At 45.7% G+C, this 17,609-nt stretch overlaps 1 protein-coding gene across 1 annotated transcript in view; it reads left to right on the forward strand.

Moving 5' to 3' along the window:
• The first annotated feature begins 678 nt into the window (after nt 1-678).
• LOC124796422 (LIX1-like protein) overlaps nt 679-17,609 on the forward strand; it is a 333,315-nt gene continuing 316,384 nt past the window's right edge. Inside the window, exon 1 of the mRNA XM_047260603.1 lies at nt 679-705. The gene's annotated coding sequence lies outside the window, so the exon portion shown is untranslated. The remainder of the gene's footprint in view (nt 706-17,609) is intronic.

Genomic DNA, 17,609 nt, shown 5'->3' on the forward strand with positions numbered 1-17,609 from the left:
GTATCATATTCGAATATCACCCCGTCCTCGGTGTCTGATGTACGCCGGTTCGTGGGCACACCCTCGTAACCGATGATTTATTAAGAGATCACAAGCGAGGACCTCGTGACGGGCGAAAGACAGGGAAGAGCAGGAAGACGGAGAGAGAGGAGAGGGAGGGGCGAGGGTCTGGGAGGAGGAGGAGGGGGGGGGGGAGACCGGAGTGCGGGAGTGTGGCCGCGAGGCAGCGACGGATGACAGAGAGGCCGAGGCGGACGGGAAGAGGCGGAGGAGAGCAACGGCGAGGTGGAGGCGGAGGTGGTCCGGCCGGGGCAGCGTCCGCGCGGAGGCCTTGAGATGCGGCTGCGGCGTCCGGCTCGGCTCTTTATGTTGTGGCGGGCGGCCGCCCCCCGCCCCCACCGCCCCCCGCCGGGCGCGTTCCCACCGTCCCGGCGCGCTCGCCGGGCTGCCCGCTCGCCAGGAGCAGTCCGAAAACTGGCTGGGCTGGCGGGAGGAGTGCGGCGGCGGTGCGCGCGGCAGCGGCTGCGGCCGGCGCTCAGTCGGGGCCCGGAGCCGCGCTCGCCATGATGGTCGTGTCGGACGCGCACGCGCACGCGCCCTGGCGGCTGCTGCCCGCGGCCGCGCGGCCCGTACACCGCGGCCTGCGCCGCCGCGCCGACGCCGCCGTCGACGCCGACGCCGAAGGCGACGACTGCGCCGTCAGAGGTGAGTCGAGGGAGGGGAGGCTGCCGGGGAGGGGGCTTCCGCGCGCCGCCGTAAATCCGGCCCCCGCGAGTGATTTAAAGTCGATAATGAACAGATTACCTCTCGTGGATGAGACGGCCACCGAGACTGGTCTCATAAAATAAAAAGCCGGTCTCGGCGGCGCTGCTGCTGGGCGTTGCCCGGCCCCGCTCTCGCACTTGCTCAGTCCTCCCCCACCCGCCGTACGCGACGCGAGTCACAGCTCGCGTTTCCGTACGGTGCCATTTGCTGCCGCTGCCCACCTCTCTCACCCTTTGCTCACCGGACTGTTTTGCTTCTCGGAGCCAAATGAATCTGCCTCAAACTGGTAGCCACTCGGACACTTGCGTCGCTTCTCTGCTAGCGTATTCGGTGGTCGGTCACTGGGAGTGTCACTCCGCGAGTGGTGATGTGGGTATCTGGTTCGACAGTTCACGTTATTGCAGGACAACTGACGACAGCACAACATGCCCGTAACATAAACATACCACAGACACATTTGTTTATACGTATCACCTACATCTGAGGATGAAGCTAGAAGCCTCGAAACCGATGATGTTATAATAACATCATTTAATGTACATCTGACGCAGATTCATTCGTACTCTCAGTTAATAGGCGTTCGGATAGATATTAAGCTGTTGTGGAAAGCCCATGTTCAGGATCTTGTTCAAAAACTAAATACTGCTTTCTTTACCATTAGAATAGTATCTGAAATAAGTGACAGTTCAACACGAAAAGTAGTCTACTTCGCATATTTTCATACGCTTATATCATATGGTATTATTTTTTGGGGTAATTCTTCTGATTCAAAAAGGGTATTTTTGGCTCAAAAATGTGCTGTTCGAGCTATATGTGGTGTAAGTTCGAGAACCTCTTGTCGACCCCTATTCAATAGTCTGGGAATTCTGACATTGCCCTCACAGTATATATTTTCTTTAATGTCGCTTGTTGTTAGCAATATTAGCTTATTCCCAAGAGTTAGCAGCTTTCACTCAGTTAATTCTAGGCAGAAATCAAACCTGCACTTGGAATGCACTTCCTTGACTCTTGTCCAGAAAGGAGTGCACTATTCTGCTGCATCCATTTTCAATAAGCTACCACAAGAACTCAAAAATCTTAGCAGTAGCCCAAACACTTTTAAGTCTAAACTGAAGAGTTTCCTCATGGCTCACTCCTTCTATTCTGTCGAGGAGCTCCTGAAAGAGTTGAAAAATTAAGCAAATTTCAGTGTTACATTGTTGATTTTCTTTATTTAAACTTACGAATTATCACCTGAATACGTTTCTTATATTTCATTTTATCTGTTTCTACTATCGTGTTATAATTTCATGTATTGACTCGTTCCATGACCATGGAGACTTCTCCTTAATTTGGTCCCACGGAACGATAAATAAATAAATAAAATATAGTAGGACTACATTCCCACGGTTACGTCACTTATGATAAGTTTAAAAATGGTAATGAGTTAAGGATTGGTCCACCCTTTTGCAGACATAGAAATTATTATTTTCTTTCAACAACCAAGCATGCTTCATCACAATTGTGGCATCTTCAGTGTTTTTTTTTTCTTTTATTTTTACATTGTGTGTGTCCTGTACAACACGTCATCGCTGTAGTATTTGGCTAGTCCTGAGCTGTGATATGTTTGTTTTTGTGTGCCAAAAGTGTTTTTGTCAGTGAAACTTTGGTCCAAGTTACAATAACATATCAAGATGCAGTGTTCACAAACGAGCAGGAGAAAACGTCCAGCTCGACAACACAAAAACACATTTTGTACACAAAAACAGACTTGTCACAGCTCTAGACAAGCCAGGTACTACAATGATGACATGGTGTACTAATTTAGACCTGTGGCTGTTTTCTGTTGGAAGCTACAGGATAAACACAATGTAAAAATAAAAGAAAAAACCCACTGAGGATGCCACAGCTGTGCTGAAATATGTTTGGGTGTTAAACCAAAACAATAATTTGTGTACATTCATTAAGACGGGCGCACCCTTAATTCATTATTATTTTCTGCAAGCACGAGAACTGAGCTCAAAACTCCAGTGTGACAGTTTCAATATGTTTTGCTTCTCCTTTTTCGATACTACTCCTGTGCTTTTATTTATTCAAGATGGACCGGAACCCTTCCGACAGAATTTCGATGATTGTCCATTGTTTTGCTTCTCCTTCTTTTTTTTTCTGTGGTGAACCCGAACTACTCCGACAGAATGTCGGTGGTTGTTCATGGACATTTTCTACGTATTTTGGTATTGCATACCCGTGGCCTCCGGTGGCCCTTTCCAGAGTAATAAATTAACTATGACTTTTTAGGTTTGTTGCCCCAATTATATTTGCTCATGCGAAAATACCTTCACACCAGTGAAAAGCTTTCGACATGCAATAACTAAATCGTACAACACAAAACACATACTAACGGTACAACCCTCAAACGTTGAAGTTCCAATGTGGTTCCAGTCGCAGCTTAGCATAGCGTCGTTGTACCGGAGTTCCATTGTTAATGGGGCAAATTTGTTACTAAACAAGGCACACAGCGCGTATCGTTATCATTTGCGCTGTTGTGTACATATTTCAGTGGAATAAACACAAAAGTGTATTTTGTTAAGAAATCGGTCGAAAATGCACACTAGCCACGGGAGACTAGAGGTCCATTATACCAAAATACTCAAAAAAATAGTCATGAACAGTGCTAGAATTTTTTCGGTGGCATTCAGTTTCAATCTGCATCTCAGAACCATGTCACAACAATCAGCTCGGACGAAAAACACGACTTCTCTTACATTTGTAATATCGGCTGTGTGACTTTTCTATTGTGAACTGGTTCAAGCTGCCTTCCATGAGTTCTGCTACCGGCCCCTGCAACAGAATATTTTGGGGGCAAAGCATGTTGATGTACTGACCTTGTTGCCATCAGCTAAAAAGGAGCGTACTGCGCTATTTACATACGAGTCAACAGACCATTGTCAAATCGAAATACGAAGAAAACGTCTAAAGGGTCATGCCCTACTCTTTGCTAAAATAAAATTTTTCTGTATGTATGTGTTTTCCTTTTCGACGGTCGCTTCCACGTTTGTGGTCTTACCATTGCATACAGATGTCGATTCTGTTATAAAAGACAGCTGTTCGCAGAAGCAACAGTTTCATTATTCTATGTAAACTTTTCCGTGATTCCGCTACCGTTTTCAGAGATTTTTTTCAGTGACAGAAGAGATAGAAGTTAGCGCAGAAACGAAGAAATAAACCATTCTTTCCCATCCGTTCCTCTCCTTCCCTTAATGCGTCAAAAGGTTTACACGTAAAGGAGAAGGCGTCCCATCTCATTTAGCAGAGGCTTTAGTTCCGGAAGGCAGCACAGGATTGAATGCGGGGCGTGAATGTACATTTGTAAGTGGAAACAGCAATAAATATGAGAGCAATAAAATGGTTACTACGTTTTCTCGTGGGAAACTGTGATTCTCTACCAGAAGGCAATGGACACCATTTTGCAAAGCTGTTCGACATAGGGCCGCGTTCTTAACTTCTGACAACTGAGAGAACTGCTCAGATCGTAAGGAATCCACAAGTCATTGCATGTAAATAGTGCCAGAATCGGATGCAGATCCAGGGTGCTCTTCCTTCGTATTCCTCTCTCATGATGCTGCTAACATAATTTTATGAGCCAATTATCGACGTAGTCTCTCCGATTCCATTTCTGTGATGAATGTTTCACAGCAGTAAGGAATGAGAGGCTTGTGGACGTATGATGACACCACTATGTCTTTGATTTCATCGGGAAGTATCAATAATACACATGTTCGGTTGTGGTCGTTATTGTATGCGTTTCTCCCGCGAAAAGCTTCTGGCATATTTTGATATCCTGTGTTGGGGAATTGAACGCTGTAGCAATGATACCACGTCTGTTGTTATAAGAATGAAAACTAAGACGGGATTAGGTGCAACAAGAAACAGAAATTTTACTCTCAACTGCAGCAGGATGCAAGCGAATAATGTCACAATCAGATTTAAAAATGGCTCTGAGCACTATGGGACTTAACATCTGTGGTCATCAGTCCCCTAGAACTCAGAACTACTTAAACCTAACTAACCTAAGGACATCACAAACATCCATGCCCGAGGCAGGATTCGAACCTGCGACCGTAGCAATCGCGCGGTTCCGGACTGCGCGCCTAGAACCGCTAGACCACCGCGGCCGGCACAATCAGATTTAGATGCTCCATGATCTTCCATAAGAATCTGTATTTCTGTCGTTGATGGCCACGATAAGGGTATACCAAACAACGACATTAGCGCCTTGTATGTGTTAAACAGGCTCTAGGTCGTGATAAGACAGTACGCACGACTACCTGTCTCTGTTGTCAATGGTGGTTTGAGCACTACGAAGCTACCACTCAACTTCAATGTTATTTCACTTGCTTCCGATAAGGAAGCATGTGGTGAAGTTACAGTAAACCAGTTCAATGGTGACAAAAAAAAACACATCACACGGGGAATGCCTTCAGGTTATCCGCTGACTCTCGATAAGCCGACCGAAATGCTCTCAATCCCAGCTGCAATAGTATGGTGGTCGACTAACAGATTCATTGACATCCAAGCTTCTTCACAGAGAGTTATTCCACCACGGTTTTTTCTTCCTACTCACTTCTTCGTTCCTGCAATCTTCGTGTAGTGGTTGTCTTCTCATTTCCATTCATTGATACCATCGTGTTTGCTCCAGCCTGAAAAGCCTGGATAACTGGTTTGTGGAAATAATCAAATAATTCACAATTCATTGGTCGTAGTTATCTTTATTTACATATTCAACTAACACACGGTATTGTGTTGTCCATGATGGACACGATTAATAAGGATTTATTTTGGAGACAGTCTTGGCCGGCCGCTGTGACCGAGCGATTCTAGGCGCTTCAATTCGGAACCGCGCGCCTGCTATGGTCGCAGGTTCGAATCCTTCCTCGGATGTGTGTGATGTCCTGGGGTTGGTTAGGTTTCCGTAGTTCTAAGTCTAGGGGACTGATGACCACACACGTTAAGTACCGTAGTGCTCAGAGCCAGAGACAATCTTGTTTGCTGGTTAACACTATGGAGACAGACAACTCAGAAGAATATCGGGCTTAGGAAACCGACCATTTATGCCGTGATTTAAAGCGCCACTGGCACATGTTTAATTGATGTTTCCTCAAGAGGAATACACACTAGAAAGGACCAAGTTTTTCTAGGCGCTTCAGTCCGGAACCGCGCGACTTCTACGGTCGCAGGTTCGAATCCTGCCTCGGGCATGGATGTGTGTGATGTCCTTAGGTTAGTTAGGTTTAAGTAGTTCTAAGTTCTAGGGGACTGATGACCACAGAAGTTAAGTCCCATAGTGCTCAGAGCCATTTGAACCATTTTTTGGACCAAGTTTCGAGATTTTTTCTTTGATAGATTACAAATTTTAAAATAATTACGAAAGAAAGAATAGTAGTTCTTTCCAGCCTTAACAAAAAAAAGTGCAACGTGAATTCCTGGTTTCTCCCACTTGACCGACGCATTTGTAGCAGAGATAAAGCAAACTGTGAAACCTAAAGAGTACGTACACGAATTTACGTCAATGCGATCATATTAGCTCAGCCATTCGCGACAGTAGCTGTTACGTTCGATAACATTTCCTTCAAAATAGTTCTAGAAGTTGACAACAGAAGGCACCACCAGTCACGAAACAGGTAGCGAGACGTCCGTACGTTGTTTTCATATCAAATGAGTCCTGCCTTCGAGCATAGGTGGCTCGCGCGTAGAGAAAATCGAAGCCCGACCTACACTCGGGCGCGGACTTCTAAGATGAAGTTGGGGCCCGAGCTGAGATCGGGTTTGGCCTGTAAAATATTAAGATCGTTAGGAGCAGAGCCAGAACTGAACCGTATGGGACACTCTTCGTAATTTCTCCCTATTCCCTATTGACTAAGGTTTTGTCGCCTTCCATCATAGTTTAAAGTATTTAGCACAACTTCCCTTTATGTCTTTCTCTCTCTCTCTCTCTCTCTCTCTCTCTCTCTCTCTGTGTGTGTGTGTGTGTGTGTGTGTGTGTGTGTGTGTGTGTGTGTGTGTGTCAATGCTCGTCAGGCACCTCGGCGGGTCTCGTCGCAGGAGTGCGCCTACCGAGACGAGGGGAAACGAAACAGCAGGAGCTGCGAGCGGCCGCACAGACTGACAGACGCACCAGGCGCGTTGCGTCGCGTCGCGATTCTTTTTTGCCAGCCCGTCTGGCGCGCCGGTCGTCTTTTTAACGCAGTTACCCGGGCTGCTCCTCCGCCGCTTCCTCACGCGTTTCTTCGCTCCCCGCCTTTCTTCCTTTGTTTCTTTCGCCGTTTCTCTGCGGACTGCGTCGCTCGCGAATGCATGTCGCCGCTCGCATTTGGCGCGGTGCTGCCGAGCCGATGGGAGCGGAGGGCTGGTAGGCCGTGGTGTTGAGCGGCGTGTTTCTTTTGTCGACGGCCGGTGACTTTGAAGCGGCTGCCGGAGTGGCCCGGCTAAGTGATTTCAATTAGGTCCCGCCGGCCGAGAGCTGAATAAACTCGGCCTCCGCCTCCCTGTTTGCTGTCAACTCGAAGCGCCAGCGCCGCCTGTTTGCCCTGCGCATTCCAACCCCACGCCACGCCGCGCTGCTGCCGTCACACTCCGTGCCCGGCCACTGTCGCGCCTGCTGCTTGTACGCGCAGCCCGCGCTCCTGATGACCGCCACTTACAACACGCCAGCCGCACCTCTCACTCTAGTCGCACGCGCGTGCGCGCTCGCGCTCACACACACACACACACACACACACACACACACACACACACACCGAGTACGATACAAAGAGGGAAGTTACGCTGAATAAATTCAAACAATGTTAGAAGGAGACAAAATTTTATTTATTGCGAGAAATTACGGTGTCCCACAGGGTTCAGTTTTGGGTCCACCTCTTATCCTTATACAGGGCGGCCTATATATGTTGGTCAACCCAACTAAACTCTACGGCAGAAAAAAAACACAAAAACGACGTGCCACTAATGAATTACCCGAATGGAATGGAAATCGCTACAAGTTATGTATACGTACAGACAAACAAATTATTGCAATTTCAGAAAAAAACTTGTACAATTTATTCAAAAGAAAGAGCTTCAAAAACTGAGAAAGTCAGTAACGCGTTGGTCCACCTCCGGCACTTATGTAGGCAGTTATTCAGCTTCCCAGAGATTGATAAGAGTTGTTGCATATCCTCGTGAAGGATATAGTGGCAATTCTGTCAGCCGCGTTAGATCGACTTAATCGCGATCTGGTTGGAGGGTCTGCCCATAATGCTCCAAATGTTCTGAATTGCGGAGATATTCGGCGACTTTGTTGGCCAAGGTAGCGTCTGGCAAGCAAGAAGACAAGCAGTAGAAGCTCTTGCGTGCGGTTGGACATTATCTTGCTGAAATGTAAGCCCAGAATGGCTTGACATGAAGAGCATCAAAATGGGGCGTAGAATATCGTCGACATACCGCTGTGCTGTAAGGGTGCCGCAGGTTACAAACAAATGCTCTACCAACTGAGCTACCCAAGCACGAGTCGCGCCCCGTCCTCACAGCCAGTACCTCGCCTCCTATCTTCCAAACTTTACAGAAGCTTACGCTTCCTGGTTGTTGGGCCGTACGGCGGGCGACAGTCAGTTTGGTATCCAACCGCAGTCCGGGGAGTATCCAGAAACGTCTTTGCTGGTGACCGAACTCAGTTCGAAGCGAAACTCATCGCTGAAGACAATTTTACTCCAGTCAGCGAGGTTCCTCGCTGAAGACATGTGAGGAGACGCCCCAGAAAGCGGTGCCACACCAATCTGAATGTCGCCCCCCATACACCCAATACCCAGGAGTGATGGTCTGGGGTGCCATTTCTATTCATCGTAGGATCCCTTTGTTTGTCTTCCGTAGTACCCTTACAGGACAGTGGTACATCGACATATTTTGCGGTCCGTTTTGTTGCGCTTCGTGTCAAGACATCCTGGGCTTACATTTCAACAAGACAATGCCCTCCCGCAAACGGCGAGAATTTCTACTGCTGGTCTTGGTACTTGCCATATCTTAAGGTCTGCAAGGTCGCGGGATCTCTTCTCAGTTGAGAACGTTTGGAGCATTATGGGCAGAGATCTCAAAATAACTTTGTATTTTGACGATCTAACGCGCCAATTGGACAGAATTTGGCACAATATCCCTCAGGAGGACATCAGTCAGTGCCAAGCGGAGTAACTGCTTGCATAATTACCAGTGGTGGTGCAACGTGTAATTGACTCGCTCACTTTGTGAACTCTCGCTCTCTCTCTTGGACAAATGATACAATTTTTCTGAAACTGTAATCATTTGTTTGTCTGTACATGTACCACACATCTACCCATTTCCGTCTCATTTGGATAATTCTTTCGTGGCATGTCTTTTTTTGTCTTAGTGTATCTTTTTCCCCAGAAGCAAATGAAGGTTAGGTACAAGGGGACATTAACCAGCACGACTGACTTTCTTGTAACGTTGTTCGTTACGAAGATGTGAACAGCTGCACTTCCTTGTAACTTTGTTCTTTGCGAAGATGTGAATAGCTGTGAGTCCTTTTTAAATAGTACCCTAAATTTTGCCTTCGTTAATCTGCTTTCCATCCTCTAGACTAATTCAAAGAAGTGTCAAAATACACCATTCACGGAAACATAATGTTACATAAAATTTATTTTGACTCTCCTGCACTAGCCGGAGTGTGTACTATTAAGTAAATTGAGCCGGCCGAAGTGGCCGTGCGGTTCTGGGCGCTGCAGTCTGGAACCGAGCGACCGCTACGGTCGCAGGTTCGAATCCTGCCTCGGGCATGGATGTGTGTGATGTCCTTAGGTTAGTTAGGTTTAATTAGTTCTAAGTTCTAGGCGACTGATGACCTCAGAAGTTAAGTCGCATAGTACTCAGAGCCATTTGAACCATTTTTTTTATTAAGTAAATTGTAAATAGCCAGCATGTATCCATGCACCGAAAGGTATCATGTATAGATATCCCTCAAACAGTTTGTTTCCACCGTTTCTCTGAAGTGGTTCGAGTAATGTATGGAAAACATAAGTAACTAATTTAATAACCAAGGAAATTTAGTGGGCCATTACTATTCGTAATAACGGAGTGACTTTCCCATGCCAACGGCAACATAGCCTGGAGAATTTAGAGCTAATCTTCAGATGCAAATTCACCTCTAATGTTTTTGTTTGACCAATGATTTCTTAAATGAGTAACGTCAACTTCTTTTTTTATAAGAACGACCTCCGAAATCCGCCCACGGTAGGAAAAGCGAGCCGCGTTCAGAAGAATAAAGCAGCCGCAAAGGCCGTTTCCTGGATTGCGCCGGATACGTGCAATGAAACGTACGCCACATTCGCTCAACGACATTCGCCATGTAGCCTTGTCTACAGCACCGCATCTGCGTGCCGAAGCCACATTAGTCGTTAAGCACGCAGCTCGGCATCAGTCGCGCTCACACGCATGAGCACCCGGCGACTGCGACTTAACTGGCCCGTGGCCCCTTCCGCGCGGCTGGCCCGCTGACACGTGCCGTTTAGTTACGTCACGACGCAACGCGAGACGTAGAGGAAGAACATCGAGCCTGCAAATTCGGATTTTGCAGCCTGAGCCCGTCCGCGTGACTTCCGTGTGCCTATCGTGCCCGCACAGCCTGCTCTGTCATTAGACGAGGTACTAGCGATCGATCACCTTTGGCAACTACCGCCCTCTCTCTCGCATACCGCAGCCGAGTGAACAGCACGCGGACTGTGGATCGGGTAGGCGCTTTTGGTGCTCCTGTTCCGCTCACCAAGCCTGGAGTAAGTCGCATTGTTTCCAAATTAACGACTATCTATCGCTTGGTTCATCGATGATTTTTTCGTAAATATTGCGGTCAACGTGGCTCATTTAAACGAACCAACTTCATAATATCTTTATGTTTTTACATATGAATTATAGTCTGTTCAAAATTACTTTAGGATTGACAGTTCGGAAGGAGCACGAGTAGCCAAAGAGTTGGGTTGCCACCTCCAACACGGAACGCACGCACAATCTTACGTTTCATTCAACTTTCTAATACACGCAAATTGCTCACTTTATAAATATAGAACCTGCACCAATATGTTCTAGAAGAGCTGCACTATGATTTCATTTTAGTTTTATTTGTGGCACCATGTTATTAAGATGATATACGGACAGTTTATGAAAATTCATTTTCTGACGACGTCAACGAATTTTCGACCTACGGAAAACTTTTGTTATTCAAGTTAGGTGAACACATTAAGTGAATGAAAACTTGAGAATACATCAGAGTTTCATCTACTCCAAACCGGAACGCTGACTTTCGAACATGAAAGAATTTCAGTTAAATACACTGAAACGCCAAAGCAACTGGTATAGGCATGCGTATTAATATATATATATGTTTCAAATGGCTCTGAGCACTATGGGACTTTACTTCTAAGGTCATCAGTCCCCTAGAACTTAGAACTACTTGAACGTAACTAACCTAAGGACATGACACACATCCATGCCCGAGGCAGGATTCGAACCTGCGACCGTAGCGGTCGTGCGGTTCCAGACTGTAGCGCCTAGAACCGCTCGGCCACACCGGCCGGCCATGCGTATTCAGATACAAAGTTAAATTAATAGGCATAATACTCCGCTGCGGTCAGCAACGCCTATATAGGACAACAAGTGTCTGGCGCAGTTGTTAGATCAGTTTCTGCTGTTACAATGACAGGTTATTAAGATTTAAGTGATATTTTAACGTGGTGTTATAGTAGGCGCACGGGCGATTGGACACAGCATCTCCGAGGTTCCGATGAAGTGGGGATTTTCCCGTACGACCAATTCACGAGTGTACCGTGAATATCAGCAATCCGGTAAACTTCAAATCTCCGACACCGCCGCGGCCGGAAAAGAATCCTGCAAGAACGGGACGGACGACGACTGAAGATACTCGTTCAACGTGACAAAAGTGCAGCCCTTCTGCAAACTGCTGCAGATTTCAATGCTGGGCCATGCTTACCATTCAACGAAGCGACATTGATATGGGCTTTCGGGTGGAAGCCCCACTCGTGTATCCTTGATGACTGCACGACACAAAGCTTTACACCTCACCTGGGGCCGTCAACATCGAGATTGTACTGTTGATGACTGGAAACATGTTGCCTGGTCGGACGAGTCTCATTTCAAATTGTGTTGAGCGGATGGACGTGTACAAGTATGGAAACAGCCTCATGAATCCATGGACCCTGCATGTCAGCAGGGGACTGTTAAAGCTCGCGGAGGCTGTATAAGGGTGTGAGGCGTGTGCAGCTGGTGTGATTTGGGACCCGTGATATGTCTAGACACGACACTGATAGGTGACATGTACGTAAGCATCCTGTCTGATCCCCTGCATCCATTCATGTCCATTGTGCATTCCGACGGATTTGGACAATTCCAACAGGACAACACCCTAAACGTCCAGAATTTATACAGAGTGGCTCCAGGAACACTCTTCTGAGTTTAAACACTTCCTCTAGCCACCAAACTCCCCAGACAGGAACATTATTGAGCATATCTGGGATACCTTGCAACGTACTGTTCAGAAGAGATCTCCACCCTCCCGTACTCCTGCGGATTTTTAGGCACGTCTGCAGGATTCATGACGTCAGTTCCCTCCAGCACTACTTCAGTTATTAGTCGAGTAAATGCCACGTCGTGCTGGGCAGTTCTGCGATATTAGGCAGATGTACCAATTTCTTTGGCTCTTCAGTGTATGACGCACTATGATCCGGTCGCGTGTAAAGTGTTAAGTGATCCCTCGTATGGTTGCGTTGTGAGAAACGGTTCGCTAGGTTTATGACTGACCTGTTATTAATTTTTCTGAGCCACCTACTTGTTTCTAGCATAATAGAATATACTATTTACTCATATTTATCGCGGCGAGAAAACGTATTTTAAATAGATTCTCCAATATTGAGAGAAAGAACAAAAGCGATACAAGAAACATTATTTTTGCGGCCATTATAATGTAAGCAGTAATATTAATTTTGTGTGATATAGACTGAATTCGTGAAACGACCTTCATCTGCACGTAGTTTCTGGCAAGATCTTCATATTAAACTGTCTAAACTTACGAAAATATTTTTTAAATTGCCTACTTCAAATATGCAGCAACTGAATCCGCCTAGACTTCATTTCTGTGGTGATAGTGGAAAAACTCTGCTGACATCACTCTCGCCACTATGACAGGTGCTTGAAACATTACTCTGTCACTTTTGTTATTTAATGAAATGAAAAACCTGTGTGCGGCTGCCTTGATAAAGACCCCGTGTGTGGCATCCTTTGCGAGGTAGTTTGCCATTCATTCTGTTATATACCTTTGTAAGCTGATGGCGTGCGAGATGACGCAGTGGCGTGACACTGGACTAGCATTCTGGAATAAGCTGGTTCAAATTCCCGTGCGGCCATCCAAGTTTACAGGATTTTTTTCGTGACTCCTCTAATAAACGAATGATTTGGATGTGCCGTTTTTCACTTCATTTGGCCAAACTATTTCTCATCCACAGTAGCATAATTAAGTCTACTTCGATGTGATGTGGGTCACTTCTTTGTTATTTTATGTGAGGGTCGCTGATGTAGTGAGCTGATTATGTCCCTATACTCTCGATTATTTTCGTCTCGTGATATTAGTAATTAGAAGTAAGACATGAACGATGTAGACAAATATTTAAAAAAATAGCCCAAATAAATGTTGAAAAGCACCTCAACGCTAAGAATTTTTAATAAGTACAATGTGACACAGAAAAACGGGAACTTTTAAAACACCTAGTTAACATAGGAAAAATCCAACAAAAAAATTTTATTGACAGCACCTGAACCACAACAAATTGCCTTTTAAGATACAGTAATCCATATTATCGGTGTTTTAAAATTACTTCCTGTAGATGGCGTCCTCTGTACGTACGCATTCTTCCAATCTGCTCTTGAGGTTCCTCATTGATTGCTGCAACATCGCAGCTGGATTACCAAGATTTTCGTCTTTAATGTTTTGTTTCAGTTCATACAGTGTTCTTAGCCGAATCGTGGAGACCCAACTCTTAGGTTAACCCGCCCGCCTCGGTAACTGCACTACCAGCGTGGCAGATGGCTAACCGAAGGGGCCAGGGTTCGATTTCCGGCCAGGCAGAAGATTACTTCCCGAGATTGGGTGCTGTGTTGTCCTTTCGTTCGTATCATCGTAACTGACAAGATAATCGTCTCCAGTACGCTGTCGTATAGTCTTTCCATCAGTAAGATGGCTGAATGTGCACGAAGTGAAAGCCAATAAAGTGACATTCGAAAAAGGTAACAGCACAAGAAAAAAAAAGCGAAGAAATCCAGTGATCTTGGGGGCCAGGGAATGTCACCAAGTCTTCAGATGACACAGGTACCAAACAATTCTCGCACAGCTGCCACTGATTGCCTTGCAGTATGCGATGTCACACTATCCTGTTAAAACCAGCTTTCTTGAAGTTGAGGAATATTCTTCAATGCAGGTGCAACAAAAGGCTGCAACATCTCAAACATAACGATCCGTAGTGACAGTCACCGTGATTCTCTCTTCATTATCGAAGCAGTAAAATTCGATGACCGCGTGTAATGAAACTGCGCACCATACTTTGACATTTCTGACGTGTTGTCACCACGTTGACGTGTGAAGGGCTTTTCATGAACTTCAACTGTTTTTCTACCCGCCCATTAAGCGCAGCTCAGCCTATTACGTAACCTGTGGCATGAAAATGGGTACCATCTGACATCCAGAGCTTGCCCACAGGTCCATTGTCCTTGTTTACGTTTGTCGTAATTTTCTGTCAGAATTCTAATCGCAACTGGTAATCGATCTCCCTCAGTTGTACGATTTGTAGCTTGTGGGGATGAAATTTTAAATCGTAATTGAGAATTCGGCGAACACACTCTCCGAATACTCTGCCCATAGCTGGCTGCTTATGAAATGAACGCCATGGGCTCCGTAACACAGAAACACATACAGCTTCTATATTTCTTTTTTAGAGGAAATGCAGTCATTTCAAAATTTTTAATCCCAGCTTTTATCGCGTATCTCTAACGAATTCAACCACGACGCCTTAAGTTAAAAACGTCGGAACCCCCTCTGCGCACTTTCCGTACTATCATTGTTTCTGCAAAACATTTTTATGGCAAAAGCGTACTGTTGACCGTTCCATTGATGCATGAATAATAAACAGCCCGAGTGTTTACAGCTCAAGGTCCCTGTTCCACAGTGCTGCCAACTGTGTACAACTGCCCCTAGGCATTTCAGAACTTGCCGTTTTTCGGTGTCACCCTGTACTGTTTTATTCACAGTCAGTTTCAATCTTAAACTCATTTGTAGCAACTTATGTGGCAATTTTAAAACTTGGTGGGAAATAGCATAAAATCAGTTCTACGTCACTGCTGTCTAGTGAAAAATCGTTACAATGTTAATAAGAGTATGGTTAACTGCTATCAAGTAGTAAAATACATTCTATCGTCAATAACAAAATATACGAAACATGTGTTGACAATGTTACGTACTTTACTACTTACGGCATTGTGGTGAACACTTATTGACAATTTAATGCTTTTTTACCACTAAAAGCACTGACGTAGGATGCATTTTAAGTTATTTAACGCGACGTTATTAGTATTGACGTGTAAGATCCTAAAAAAGTGGTTCAAATGGTTCTGAGCACTATGGGACTTAACATCTGAGGTCATCAGACCCCTAGACTTAGAACTACGTAAACCTAACTAACCTAAGGACATCACACACACCCATGCCCGAGGCAGGATTCGAACTTGCGACAGTAGCAGCAGTGCGGTCCCGGTCTGAAGCGCCTAGAATCGCTTGGCCACAGTGGCCGGCTAAGATGCTAAAGAAGACTAAGAGACCTGATGATGATTTGAAGACTGAAACCGGTCGTAAATGGCCGGTGTGACCGAGCGGTTTTAGGCGCTTCAGTCTGGAACCGTGTGACCGCTACGGTCGCAGGTTCGAATCCTGCCTCGGGCATGGATGTATGTGATGTCCTTAGGTTAGTTAGGTTTAAGCAGTTCTAAGTTTTAGGGGACTGATGACCTCAGATGTTAAGTCCCATAGTGCTCAGAGCCATTTGAACCAGTTTTTGTCCGATCGTAAACAACACAAACTATTTACTCGTATCAGCTGCTCTTGGAGGATGAGTTGTCATGTATTTTAAACACGTATCAACTTTGGGGTTAAATCATTACAAAGCATAAAAGTAATTGTGTGTTTGTGTGTGTTCCACGATATTCAGGACATTTACACGACTCCACATTTGTATTTGGGGCTAGCCGACGTCGGATTGTCCTGACGAAGTGATTTATGTCATGCGCGGTTTTACAAAAGCGTTCTACGTGATAGTTTTGTCAACAGCGCTGCTGGTGTTCTTTTCTCTAGATTTGGTCTTTCTCCGATGCCTTTCCTGTCGAGTGTACGTAAAACTAAAAAAAACGTTCGTCGTTTACGTTCGTATTACTGTTAATCGCTATAAAAGGAACAAGTTTCTTACACATGCATAAACTGTGCGTTATCGAATAAGTTGTGTATTAAAAAAATTACGAACAAAAGAATTAAAGCATGGAGCGAAGCCGGTTTCAACAATGAATGACATTAGTGACGGAGCACAATCTCGGTTTAGGAAAGGGAGGGGTAGGAAACTGGCATTGTCCTTTTCGAAGGATCCATTCCGGCATTCGCCTGCAGCGATATAGGGTTCAAAATGGTTCAAATGGCTCTGAGCACTATGGGACTTAACATCTGTGGTCATCAGTCCCCTAGAACTTAGAACTACTTAAACCTAACTAACCTAAGGACATCACACACATCCATGCCCGAGGCATGATTCGAACCTGCGACTGTAGCAGTCGCGCGGTTCCGGACTGAAGCGGCTAGAACCGCTAGACCACCGCGGCCGGCCGATATAGGGATATCACGAAAAACATAAATCTGGATGGTTGGACGGGCATTTGAACCGTCTTACTCCCGAATGCGAATCCAGAAAAGAACAAAATGATCAAAGCACAGAACCGTGTCTCAGAGAGCAGTGAAGGAGGGGCAGTGTCAACAAGCAGTCGCTGCTCTGTGTTATAGCCGTAGCATAGCAGTGTGATAAATTGCCTGAAATATGATCCACAGCCAAGTAGCCTCGCCGTCATTTCCAATCACATGCACGCAATTTACATAGTACTAGACGCCAACGCAGATCCATGGAAACGTGAGCGCAGTTTACTTTTCCTGTCAAGTGGATAGCGTACGCCAGCTGAAATATGCGCACGCCGAGCAGGAGCTGTTCATAACAGCTTTTCGTTCCTTCGATGTAAGCTGGCAGTCGCGAGGAGTTGCTCATCGGAATGGGTTTCTTTTTATACCGTCACCGTAGAGAGAACGAAAGATATATTCTGCTCTGATCAACTTCAGTAAATATTCCAGCACTCACCTAAAGTGATAAGGGAAATACCATTAATATCTACAGCACGGTGGCCAAGCGCGTAGAGTGTTAATGCAAAGCAAGAAAGGCGCACAAAGTGTTGCAGATACGTTTGAGGAGAAAGAGGCAGATCTCAAGCATGCAGATGTGACGTAAGTTTCGAATCAGAAAACTCAAGTCGACAGGTGTCAGATTTTCAGTAGGGTATAACCGTTTAATTTGACGTCCACCATCCGGGTGAGTGGAATTACACGTAGGATTTATAAACCAACCAACGGTGGCCCCACTTACGTGCTGGTTGACGCCGTCAACCGAGGGAAGACAAAAGCTAGTGGTCAGACCCGCACCTGCAGCCTCTGGACATTCTCGGGCAGAACTGGTTTTCGCTCT

This window comes from Schistocerca piceifrons, chromosome 4 (genome assembly GCF_021461385.2).
Source record: "Schistocerca piceifrons isolate TAMUIC-IGC-003096 chromosome 4, iqSchPice1.1, whole genome shotgun sequence".
In the NCBI taxonomy this organism is placed as follows: domain Eukaryota; kingdom Metazoa; phylum Arthropoda; class Insecta; order Orthoptera; family Acrididae; genus Schistocerca; species Schistocerca piceifrons.